At 36.6% G+C, this 14,020-nt stretch overlaps 1 protein-coding gene across 5 annotated transcripts in view; it reads left to right on the plus strand.

Moving 5' to 3' along the window:
- Positions 1-14,020, plus strand: part of PPP2R3A (protein phosphatase 2 regulatory subunit B''alpha) — a 196,316-nt gene that overhangs the window by 104,710 nt on the left and 77,586 nt on the right. The gene's annotated exons all lie outside the window — the stretch shown is intronic.

Below are 14,020 nucleotides of genomic sequence, written 5' to 3' on the forward strand. Positions count from 1 at the left end.
GAATTCAGTGAACTGTGAAGCCATCTGGCCAGAGACTTAGAGATTTTTTTTATTACCGATTCAATTTCTTTGCTGGTTTTCAGTCTCGTTAAGCTTTCTTTCTTTTTTTTTTTTTTTTTAAGATTTTTTTTTCAATTTATTTATTTGAAAGAGCTGGTTCTTTGAAAAAGTTGATAAAATTGAAAAATTGATAAAACCCTAGCCAGATTTATCAAAAAGAAAAAGAGAGAGGACCCAAATAAATAAAATCGCCAATGACAGAGGAAAACTAACAACCAACACCACAAAAATATGATTGTAAGAGAATATTATGAAAAATGCTATGCCAACAAATGGGGCACTCTAGAAGAAATGGATAAATTCCTAGAAACATAGAAACTACCAAAACTGAAACAGAGAGAACTTGAACAGAATGTGTGGGTAGCTTGGTTGGTTAAGCATCTGTCTGTGGCTCAGGTCATGATCCCAGGTCCTCGGATTGAGTAAGATATACTTTAACCTCCATGTATTTGTTATGTTTCCATATTTTTTCTTATGATTAACTTTAAATTTCATAGCATTGTGATTAGAAAATATACATGGTGTGATCTCAGTCTTTTTGTACTTGTTGGTACCTGATTTGTAATCTAGTATGTGATCTGTCCTAGAGAATGTAGCCTTTTGCCCTTGAAAAGAATGTGTATTCTGCTGCTTCAGGGTGGAGTGTTCTAAATGTATCTGTTAAGTCCATCTGGTCCAGTGTATCATTCAAAACCATTGTTTCTCTGTTGATTTTCTGCTTAGATGATCTGTCCAATGATATAAGTGGGGTGTTAAAGTCCCCTACTATTATTGTATTATTAGTGAGTTCCTTTTATGTTTATTATTGTTTTATATATTTGGGTGCTCTCAATTTGGGGGTATATTTACATTTGTTAGATCTTTTTTGATAGACCACTTTATTATGATGTAGTACCCTTCTTTATCTCTTGTTACAATCTCTGGTTTAAAATCTAGTTTGTCTGATAGAAATATGGCTATTCCAGCTTTCTTTTAATGTCCATTTGCATGATAACTGTTTCTCCATCCCCACATTTTCAATCTAGAGGTGTCTTTAGGTCTAAAATGAGTCTCTTGTAAGCAGCATATAGATGGATCTTGTTTTTTTATCCATTCTGACACCCTCTGTCTTTTGTTTGGAGCATTTAGTCCATTTACATTCAGAGTAATTATTTATAGGTAAGAATTTTGTGCCATTGTATTACCTATAAAATTGGTGTTTCTGGAGGTTTTATCTTTTCCTTTCTAGTCTTTGTCATTTTGGTCTTTCACACTAAAAAGAGGCCCCCTCTAATATTTCCTGCAGAGCTGGTTTAGTGGTCACAAACTCCTTTCGTTTTTGTCTGGGAAACTTTATCTCTCCTTCTATTTGGAAGGATAGCCTTGCTAAATGGAGTATTCTTGGATGCAAATTTTTCCCATTCAGCACTTTGAGTATATCATGCCACGCCCTTCTGGCTTACCAAATTTCTGTTGATAAATCTGTAGTGAACCTTATGGGTTTTCCCTGGTAAATTAAGAACTTCTTTTGTCTTACTGCTCTTAAGATTTTTTTTTTTTAAGTGGGCTCCACACAGGGCTTGAACTCAGTACTCTGAGATCAAGACCAGAACTGAGATCAACAGTCATTTGCTTAACTGATTTAACCACCCAGGGTCCCTAAGATTTTTTTCTTTATTTCTATGTTTTGCAAATTTAATTACAGTGTGGCTTGGCATTGGCCTGCTTTTGTTGATTTTGATGGGAGTTTGTGCCTCCTGGATCTGGATGTTTGCTTCCTTCCCCCATCTTAGGGAATTTTCTGTGCTATTTCTTGAAGTAAGTGTTCTGCCCCCTTTTCTCTCTCTTTCTCTTCTGGGACTCCTGTAATACAAATATCGTTAAGTTTGACAGAGTCACTGAGTTCCCTAAGTCTATTTTCATGTTGCATAATTTTTTTTCTCTTTTGTTCAGCTTCATTATTTTCCATCATTTTTTCTTCTTGGTTCACTAATTTGTTCCTCTGCTTCTTCCATCCTACTGTTCATTGCATCGAGCTTGTTTCCAATATCATTTATTGCATTCTTCATCTCTGATTCTTTTTTTAACTCTTTTATCTTTGTGGTAAGAGTCTCACTGAGGTCTTTTCACAAGTCCAGTGAGTATCCTTATGATTATTGCTTTAAATTCTCCACAGGCATGTTACTTATATCTGTTTTGCTTAAATCTCTGGCCATTGCCTTGTCTTGTTCTTTCATTTGGGATAAATCACTTCATCTTGGCATTTTGTCTATGTCTCTGCCTTCTTCTCTGTGTTAGAAAAGCCAATTATGTCTCTTGCTTCTGAAAGTAAGGCCTTATGAAGAAAAGGTCATGTACTGCCTAGGGCCTGAAGCTTCAGGGAGTGTCTACAGTGTGTGTTGCATATGTTCTGCTGTTGTGTTTTGATACTCTATCCTTCAGGCCAGTTGCCTGCAGAGGCTCTCCTTGCCTGCAGTGGGCAGTGTTTAGTTCCTGGCCTGAATGTGGTGATTTTAACTAGGTGTGATCTGGTCCGCTTTTTCAATGAGACCTGTTACCAGCTCCACCATAACTGAGATTCTGCAGAACTCTTTGGTCAGGAGACATGGCATGGGCAGGGCTTTGTCATGGTCTTCTGGGGATTGGTCTCACTCTACTGGAACTGAGGGTCAAGTCTACTGGACTGACCAAGGGGCAGTCCCACTGGAACACAGGAGAGTGGGGCTTAGTGTAAGCAAGTTAGGCAGCCAGTTTTAACACTTTCTTGCTTCCCACAGGTGACTCTGTTATGCTCAGGGGCAGGGGAGAAAAATGGTGCCAGCCAGCATCTTTGTTCCTGAAGAGGCATCTCCGTGAATGCTGCCTCTCAGGTGCATGCTTTGAGAAGAGTAAATGATCTCCCCAGTGTGTGGCTCAGGTGTTCTTCAGATCACTGTTTCCATGCTGTTGACCCCTGGGTTGTTTGCCTGCCTTCTGTCCACAAGCAGCACATTCTCTATCAGCCTCCATCCCATCCAAGCCCTCTGGCCTTTAAAATTCCAGGCTTTGATTCCTACTGGTTATAAGAACTCACAGAATTCAGCCCCGCTTGTCTTCTAAGCCAGTGGCTTTGTGGAAACATTCTTCTTGTGCATTCCTCTGTGTACTCCTCTCTCTCTTACCCTTTTCTGCAACCATGGCTCCCTCCCCCTCTGTAGCACCTGTGATCTGCTTTTCCCCTAACCATGTCTCTCTACTTCCTACCTTCTTCGATGTGACCTCTTCTCTCCTTTTAGTTGTGGAGTTTGTTGTGTCGTAGGTCAATTTCTGGGGTACATAGGACGATTTGGCATTTATCTAGTTGGGTTCCTGGGATGAGGTGAACCTAGGGTCCTCCTACTCCACTGCCATCTTCCTTTATTGCTCTAATTTCTCTAAAATATAGTAGGGGATTTTAACACCTCACTTACATCAATGTTTAGATCATACAGACAGAAAATTAATAAGCAAGCAGTGACCTTAAATGACACACTAGACCAGATGGACCTAACAGCTACATGCAGAACATTCCATCAAAAAACAGCAGAAGTGCACATGGAATATTCTTCAGAATAGATCAAATTAGGCCATAAGACAAGTCTCAATAAATTTAGGAAGATTGAAATCATATCAAGCATTTTTTCCAACCACAATAATATGAAACTAGAAATCAATTACAAGAAAAATTACAAGACCTATTTATATGCAGCCCACAGGAAACTCCCTTCAAACTTAAAGACACATACAGACTTAAAAAACACAAATACATGAAGGCTAAACAACATGCTACTAAACCACTAATGGGTCAGTGAGGAAATCAAAGAGGAAATTTAAAAATACCTTGAGACAGAGCACCTGGGTGGCTCAGTTGGTTAAGCGTCTGCCTTAGGCTCAGGTCATGATCCCACGGTTGTGGGATCAAGTCCCACATTGGGCTCCCTGCTGCTTCTCCCTCTCCTCCTGCCTCCCACCACCCCTGCTTATGCGCTCTCTCTCCCTCTTTCTCTCTCTCTCTCTCTCTCTCTTTCTGTATCAAATAAAATTTTTAAAAAAATACCTTGAGACAAATGAAAATGGAAACACAACATTCAGAAATCCACTGGACACAGCAAAAACAATTCTAAGATGGAAGTTTATGATACAGGCCTGCCCTAAGAAACAAGAAAAATTTCAAATGAATGTTAAAACCTTACACTTAAACTAGAAAGAGAACAAAGAGCAAAGTTAGTAGAAAGAAGGAAATAATAAAGATCCTCTGATCTTTATTATTGAAAATAAATGAAATAGAGATGAAAAAAATAGAAAAATCAATGAAATTAAGAGATTTTGCTACATGCAAAGGAATGAAACTAGAGTACTATCTTATGCCATATACAAAAATAAATCCCAAATGGAGTAAAAACCTAAATATAATTCCTGAGATGATAAAACTTCTAAAAGAAAAACATAAACAGTAAACTCTTGGTCATAAATCTTAGCAATATTTTTTTGAATCTATCTCCTCAAGCAAGGGCAATAAGTGTAAAAATAGTTGGGACTATATCAAACTAAAAAAACTTTATACTGTAAAGGAAACCATCAACAAAATGAAAAAGCAACCTACTGAATGGGAGAAAATATTTGCAAGTGATATATCCAATAGAGAGTTAATATTCAAAATATACAAAGAACGTCTACATTTCAACAAAACAATCCAATTTTCAAAAAATGGACAGAGGACCTAGATAGACATTTTTCCAAAGAAGACATACAGATGGCCAACAGACATATTGAAAAGATGTTCAAAATCATTAATTAAAAAAAAATCACTAGAGGGACACCTGGGTGGCTCAGTGGTTGAGCATGTGCCTTTGGCTCATGCATGATCCCAGGTCCTAGGATTGAGTCCCACATCAGACTCTTTACAGGGAGCCTGCTGTTTATGTCTCTGCCTCTCTCTGTGTGTCTCTCATGAATAAATAAATAAAATCTTTTTTAAAAAATCATTAATTATAAAAATGCAAACCATAATGAGATATCACTCACACTGGTCAGAATGGCTAGTATCAAAAAGACAAGAAATAGCAAAAGTGTTGACAAGGATATGGAGAAAACAGAACCCTGGGCACAATTGGTGGTAAATTGGTAAATGTAAATTGATGCAGTCACCATGGAAAACAGTATGGAGTTTCCTCAAAAAATTAAAAATAGGGGGATCCCTGGGTGGCGCAGCGGTTTGGCGCCTGCCTTTGGCCCAGGGCGCGATCCTGGAGACCCGGGATCGAATCCCACATCAGGCTCCCGGTGCATGGAGCCTGCTTCTCCCTCTGCCTGTGTCTCTGCCTCTCTCTCTCTCTCTCTCTGTATGACTATCATAAATAAATAAAAATTAAAAAAAAAAAAAATTAAAAATAGGAATACCATACGATCCAGCAATTCCACCTCTGGATATTTTTCCAAAGAAAATGAAAACTCTAATTCAAAAATATATGTGCATCCCTGTGTTCACTGCAGCAGTATTTTAATAGCCAATATATGGAAGCAATCTAGTATGTATCAGTATATGAATGAGTAAAGAAAATGTGATATATACACACAAATATTACTCAGCCATAAAAAGAATGAAATCTTATCATTTTCAACAACATGGATGGACCTAGAGGGTGAAATGTCAGACAAAGAAAACCAAATACTGGATGATTTCACTTATATGTGGAATCTAAAAAACAAAACAAATATACTCATAGTGAACAAACTGGTGGTTGCCAGAGGAGAAGTGGTTGGGAAAACAGGTGAAGGGGATTAAGAGGTACTGCCAGTTACAAAACTAAGTCACAGGGATGTAAAGTACAGCATAGGGAATATAGTCAATAATATCTTAAATAACTTTGTATGGTGGAAGGTGGTAACTAGATTTATTGTGATCATTTGTAATATATATAAATTCTGAATCACTGTTGTGATTCAAACTGAAATTGATATAATAGTGTATGTCTGCACACTTGAATTAAAAAAATATCAGGTGAAAAAAAAATAAAAAAAAATATCAGGTGAGAAATATAAACAATGATTTTCAAGATGCTGGATATCTAGCAACAAAAGATAGTGACTGCTGACAGAAAGCAAACACGGTCCACCTTGTGATTATCCTAGCTTACTGCCTTGTGAGAGTTTTCAGGCCACAGTGTGGGAACGGGGATTCTAGGCAGAGTCTATCAGACTCCGAGACAGAAGTGAGAGCTAGGAGAATTCTAGGTAGCTAGAATACTTGAGACAGAACACCGGAGAAATCTCCAGATATCTTTAGAACTCCTCCATAAGTATTCAGCAGAGTACTGATTAGGAGATGTATCTGGGGAAAAGTAACCAAAGCTAAAGAAAGTGCTATTATCCATGATTGGAGTGAGCAATATAGTACCTATCAGTCCCACGGAGCCAGGAATAGTATTTGCCCCTGCCAGCCAGACTGGAAAGCCTCATAATGCACACAACTTTGGATAGAGTACTTTTAAGAATTTTGCTTCAGTAATGGAGAATAATTAAATTAAGCATTGCTAGGTCCTGTCTAGCCGATTTAGAAAGCAAGACCTACTAGGATAAAAAGAGTTTTAAAGTAACAACAGCCTTCCAGAACAAAGCTTGAGAATATTTTTAAGAATATAAAAATATCCAGCATTCAAACAGGTGAAATTCACAATGGTTGATGTCATCAGGCATGCAAAGAAGCAGAAAAATACAACAGATAATAAGGAAAAAAATCAATTGAAACTGGCCCAGATGTTAGAATTGGACAAGTACATTAAAACAGCTATCATAACTGAATTCCATCTATCCAAAAAGTTAAGACATGGAAGATAATGTATTTTTAAAAACCCAAATTGAACTTGTAGAGATGAAAACTAAGGTGTCTGGGGTGCAAAATACACAAGATTGGATTAATAGCAGATTAAACATTGGAAGTGAAATGATTAGTGAATTTGAAGATATAGAATAGAAACTATCCAAAATGAGAGATGGAGACACAAAGAAATTAAAAAGAGTGTCCATAAGCTGTGGGATATAACTTCAAGCAAAAAAGGAGAGGTGAGGGGATTTAAAATAAAGAATTTATCAGGTCTTTGTCCCAAGTTCTTAGGACAGAGCTGCTAAATCCTTAAAATTTCCCAAATGATAAGATGTCTTTGTTTTAAAGAGTGGGCTCCTGGGACCATGCCTGAGTTTATACTAATGAGATGACTCATTAATGATGGGCTCCAGATAGTTTCAGAATGGAGACTTGCTGTGCCAGAAAGGCCAACCATGTGATTAGAGGTTAGGGCTTTCAGTCAGGTAATATTAACTGGACCTCCAAAGAGGGGATGGAGCCTGGAAATTGAATTCAGTCATATGGACAATGATTTAATCAAGTATGCCTACCTAATGAAACCCAATAAAAACTGTGGATGCTGAAACTCACTGAAGCACAATGATGTACTGGGAGGGTGCCATGTCCTGAGAATAGAAGCTTCGTGTCTCAGGCCTTCTCAGACTTTTCCCTCTGCATCTCCTGTTTGGCCGAATAGTAATCATAGAATAGAATGAATACAGTAGAATAGCAATCATTATATAGCACTTTCTTCATTTCTGTGGGTCACTCAGGCAAATTGTTAAACCTAAGGAGATAGTAGAAACCCCCAAATTTATAGCTAGTTGGTCAGAAATGTAGATGACATGGGAACCCCAAAGTTAATGGCTGGTATCTGGAGTGAGAGAAGTCTTAGAGAGGACTGTGCCCCTAACCTGTGAAATCAGTACCAATTCTGGATAGTTAGTGCTGAAATTGCATTGCAGGTAGACAGAAAAGTTATTTGAAGAGATAATAGCCCCAGATTTGCTATATTGGATAAAAACTATAAGCTCACAAACCCAAGATGTTCAATAAGCCCAAAGCACAAGAAACGCCAAGAAAACTATATCAAGGCACATCACAATAAAGTAGTTTAAAACCAGTAATAAAGAGAAAATTTGAATAGCAGCCAGAGAAAATAGTTACATTTCATAAAGTGGTACAAAGATGAAGATAACAGTAGATTTCATGTTGGAAACAGTCCAAATCAGAAACATTGGAGTAACATCTTTAAACTACTCTAAGAAAATAGCTATCAACTTAAAACATCATACCCAGTGAAAATATCTTCCAAAATGACAGTAAATTAAAGATTTTTTGGAGGCATAGGAAAGTTGAAAGTCTTCATCACCAGCAGAAATGCAGTACAAGAAAAGTGTTTGGGTTTGGGGGAGGGGAGTTGTTCAGTCAAGGAAGAAAATAGTACCAGATAGAAATACAAATTTACATAGAAGAAAGAAAAGCTCCAGAAATGGTAACTAAATGGATATAAGTGATTTTTATTTCTCAGATCTCTTTAGAAGATAACTATTTAAACAAAACTATCAACAGTGTTTTATAGTGCTTATAATATATGCCTCAGTACCATTTGTCAACAATTGCATAAAGGCCAAGAGAAGAAAAATGGAACCATACTCTTGTATGGTTCAAATATAATCGATGAAGTGGTATAATATCACTTGAAAATAGATGGTAGTACATTAAAGATGTATGCTATTCCCTGACACAACCACTGAAATAACAGTTATAGCTAAAACGCCAAAATCAAGAATTTATAAATAGTGAACTCAAAAGGAGGCAGGAAAGGAAGAAAAAAGGGAACAAAGAATGGATGGTATAAACAAGATGATAGACTTAAACCTAACCATATTAAGATCAGTAACACATTAAATATAAGTAACGTGAGTACCCTCAAATGGCAGAGTAGACAAAAAAGCAAGACCCAAATATATGTTGCCTGAAAGAAATGTACTTTAATTATAAAGACACAAATAGATTAAATTAAAAGAGAAAAAGATACAGCATGCTAACACTAATCAAAAGAAAGGTCTTAAAAATAAATGGAAAGACATACTGTGCTCATTGTTTGAAAGACTTATTGTTAAATGCCCATACAGCCCAGAACAATCTATACAGATCAGCTCAAGCTCTATCAAAATCCAAATGGTCCCCTTCCCGTATTCCCTGAACATCATTCTCTTCTCTGCTTCTTTGAGTCTATTTTAGATACCTAATATAAGTTGAATCATGAAATTGTTCAATGGATATAGTTTTAGTTATGCCAGACAAATAAGTTCTAGACATCTGCTGTACAACATAGTGCATATAGTTAACAGTACTGTATTGTGCAATTTAAAATTTAAGAGGATAGATCTCATGTTAAGTATTCTTACTAAAACAGACAAAAGAAAAACAACACAAGGAAACTTTTGGAAGTGATGAATATGTTATTACCTTAATCATGGTGATGGCTTGGGGTATACATATAAGTCCAAATTTATCAAATTGTATATATTAAGTTTGTACCATTTTTTGTATATTGCTTATTTCCCAATAAAGCTTAAAAATATCAATGGCATTTTTTGCAGAAATGTAAGAGACAATTCTAAAAACCATATGGAATTTCAAAGGACCTTGAATGGCCAAAATAATCCTGAGAAAGGAGAACAAAGTTGGAAGTTTTACACTTTCTAACTCCAAAATATATTACAAAGTGCAAATTCTTGGATGTGTATTCAAATGATCTTCAGCATAGAGGCCATTTGTTGAAGGATGATCTCTTCAACAAATGGTATTGGAAAAATTGGATATCCACATGTAAAAGAAAGAAGTTAGATTCTTATCTCCACCAAGTTAGATTCTTATATCATAGAAATGAAGTCAAAGTGGATTAAAGACTAAAACATAAGACCTGAAACTATAAAACTCCTAGAAGAAAACAGAGAGGGAAAGCTTCACTACATTTGGATTTGGCAATGGATATGACAAAAAAAAAAAGCAGAGGCTGCAAAAGCAAAACTAAACAAATGGGACTACATCAGACTTTAAAACCTCTGCACAGCAAAGGAGAGAGCATAATAAAAGGCAGCCTATGGAATGGAAAAAACATACTTGCAGACATATCTGATAAGGGGTTAATATCTAGACTATATCAAGAACTCCTACAACTCAATAACAACAATAAAAATAACCAGATTTTAAAGTGGGCAAGGACTTGAATAGACATTTCTCCAAAGATGAAATGTCTAACAAGAATATGAAGAGATGTTCAGTATCGGTAAATCATCATCATCATCATCACCATCACAATAAGCAGGGGAATGCGAATCAAAGCCACAGTGAAATATCACCTCACACCTCTTAGAATGGATACTGTTAGGAAAAAAAAGTGTTGGTGAGGATGTGGAGAAATTGGAACATTTATGCATTGATGGTTGTAATGTAAAAGGGTACAAGCTTAATGGAAAATAGTATGCAGGGTGACGGGCACTGAGGGGGACACTTGACAGGATGAGCACTGGGTGTTATTCTGTATGTTGGTAAATTGAACACCAATAAAAATTAATTTATTAAAAAAAAAGAAAATAGTATGCAGGTTCCTCAAAAAATTTAAAATACAACTACCATATGACCCAGAAATACCACTTTGGGATATATATCGAAAAGAATTGAAAACAATCTCAAAGAGATATTTGCATTCCCACATTAACTGAACATTATTCACAATAGCCAAGAAATAAAAGCCACCTAAATGCCTATCAGAAGATGGACAGATAAAGAAAATGTGATATATATATATATCACATATATATACATATGAATAATGGAATGTTTTCAAACAAAAGTAAATTCTGTTACATGTAACAACTTGGATAAATTTTGAGGACATTATGCTAAGTGAAATAAGCCAGTTACAAAAAGATACTGTACTATTCCATAGTACATCTAAAGTAGTCAAACTCCTAGGAAGAAGAGAGGTAGTTGCCAGAGGCTGGGGGGAGTGTGGGGGGGAATTGTTGTTTGGTGGGTCTAGAGATTCAGTCATTCAGGATTGGATTGGGGTGGAAGGGATTTGGTGTACAACAGTGTGCAAGATGTTTACAATATTGTACTGTATACTCAAAAATTATTGGATGAATTTTATGTGGGTTTTTTGCTGCAAAAAGAAAAGAAAGCTGGGTGGCTATGTTAATATCAGACACAGTAGGGTTTGGGGGGGGTTGTTTGTTTTTTAAAGATTTTATTTATTTGAGAGAGAGAAAGAGAAAGCACAGGCAGGGGCAGCAGAAGAAGCAGGCTCACCACTGAGCAGGGAGCCTGATGCGGGGCTTGATCCCAGGACCCTGAGATCATGACCAGAGCAGAAGACAGACATTTAACTGACAGCCACCCAGATGCCCTTCAGACAAGTAATTTTTAAAGCACATAATATTGCTAGATAAAGATAAAGGGTTCAGTTAATCAAGAATATGATAATTCCTAAAGAATATAACAGTGTGACAATTCTAAATGTTTACGAACCTTATAACAGACCTTCAAAATGCATGAAGCAAAATCTGATAGAATTGCAAGGATACTGTCACAATTATAATTGTAGATTTCCATGTGCTGTTCTCAATAATAAACAAGTTGAGAGGGGATCCCTGGGTGGCTCAGCGGTTTGGTGCCTGCCTTTGGCCCAGGGCGCGATCCTGGAGTCCCGGGATCGAGTCCCACGTCAGGCTCCTGGCATGGAGCCTGCTTCTCCCTCCTCCTGTGTCTCTGCCTCTCTCTCTCTCTCTATGTCTATGTCTATCATAAATAAATAAGTAAATCTTTAAAAAAAAAAAACAAAACTTTAAAAAAAAAGTTGAGAAAAAATCAATAAGAATATCGAACACTTGACAAACACCATCAACCAACTTGACCTAATTGACATTTATATTACACTTTACCAAACAGCAGTAGAATACACATTCCTTTAACATGTACACAGTATTTACCGAGATAGACCATGTTCTGGGCCATAGAACAAATTTCAATTTATTTATTTTTTTAAAGATTTATTTATTTATTCATGAGAGAGAAAGAGAGAGAGAGGCAGAGAAACAGGTAGAGGGAGAAGCAGGCTCCATGCAGGGAGCCTGACGTGGGACTCGATCCCGGGTCTCCAGGATCACGCCCTGGGCCAAAGGTGGTGCTAAACTGCTGAGCCACCCAGGCTGCCCTTAATTTTTTAAATTCAACTCAAAAAGTATTTCTTTGACTTTAATGGAATTAAATTAGAAATAATTAAAGATCTCTGAAAATTTCTAAATATTTAATAACTAAACACTTTTAAATAACCAGTGAGTCAACAGACACATGAAAATGCTTCACATCACTCAGCCTCAGGGAAATACAATAAAACCACAATGAGATACCACTTCACACCAGTCAGAATGGCTAAAATTAACAAGTCAGGAAATGACAGATGTTGGTGAGAATGCGGAGAAAGGGAAACCCTCTTCCACTGTTGGTGGGAATGCAAGCTGGTGCAGCCACTCTGGAAAACAGTATGGAGGTTCCTCAAAAAGTTGAAAATAGAGCTACCCTAAGACCCAGCAATTGCACTACTGGGTATTTACCCCAAAGAGACAAATATAGTGATCCAAACAGGCACTGCACCCCAGTGCTTATAGCAGCAATGTTTATAGCAGACAATAGCCAAACAACGGAAAGAGCCCAGATGTCCATCAACAGATGAATTGATAAAGATGCGGTGTGTGTGTGTATATGTGTGTGTGTGTGCATGTGTATATATGTCTTTGTATATACATATGGACTACTATTTAGCCATCAAAAAAATGTAATCTAGCCATTTGCAACAATGACATGGGTGGAACTAGAAGATATTATGCTAAGTGAAGTAAGTCAAATAGAGGGTCATGGGAGAAGAGACGGGGGGAAAAAACAGAGGGGAAGAAATCAGAGGGAAACAAACCATAAGAGGCTCTTAGTCATAGGAATCAAACAGAAGGTCGCTGGAGGGAGGGAGGTGGGGGGACAAGGTAACTGGATGATGGACATTAAGTAGGGCATGTGATGTAATGAGCACTGGGTATTATAGAAGACTGATGAGTCACTGACCTCTACCTCTGAAACTAATAATACATAATATGTTAATTAATTGAATTTAAATAAAATTTTAAAAACCATGAGAGAAGAAATCAAAAGGAAAATTAAGAAATATCTTGAACTGAATGAAATTGAAAGCATGTCAGAATTCATGGGGTGCTGCTAAAGCTGTACTTAATAAGCTTAGCACGTTTATAGATAACATCAGTATACAAAAATCAATTTTCTTTCTATATAATAGCAATAAACAATTAGAAATTGAAATTTTAAAAATACCATTATAATACCACCCAAAAATATTAAATGCTTAGAGATGAACCTGACAAAAGGTGTGTAAGACATGAATGCTAAATACAGCAAAACATTGCTGAGAGAAATTAAAATAAGATTTATATAAATGGAGAGAGAGGTGTTCTTTATGGGTGGAGGACTTGATATTGTTAAGATGTCAATTCTATATTAACTTTGACTCTTAGAACCATAGTAATGTTCAAATACTCTCCCTCCAAGAAATAAGTAATGAATTAAAATCAACCTGGACCTCTGGGAAAGAAACTCAGAATAAAATAATAAGCAGTAACAAACTTTACTGAATTATAACTGTATTAAAGAGGATAAAGGAAGAACAAGAGAGGGCTAACCTGAGTAACTGTGGAAAGCAGTATTTTAACTGGATACTGTAAGACCAGAGACAAAAAGAACTATACACTAATACCATACTCTGTTTAGTAAATTTGTTTCTCAATGGAATATGGGTTGGGAATTCTGTTAAGGTTACAAAGGAAAGAGTAGGTTAGAATGAACCTTGTGGTATAGTATTAGATTCCATTATCTATATGATTACATAGTTTTTAGTATATATAGGTAAAGATAGAAATTTAAGTGTGTATGTTTGGATTAGTATAGAGGAGTTCCCCCCACCCTTGTATGCAGTTTTAGTTATTCACGGTCAAATGCAGTCTAGAAACAGATGATCCTCCTGACATAACATCAGAAGGTCAG

The sequence above is a fragment of the Vulpes vulpes genome, chromosome 11, assembly GCF_048418805.1.
Source record: "Vulpes vulpes isolate BD-2025 chromosome 11, VulVul3, whole genome shotgun sequence".
In the NCBI taxonomy this organism is placed as follows: domain Eukaryota; kingdom Metazoa; phylum Chordata; class Mammalia; order Carnivora; family Canidae; genus Vulpes; species Vulpes vulpes.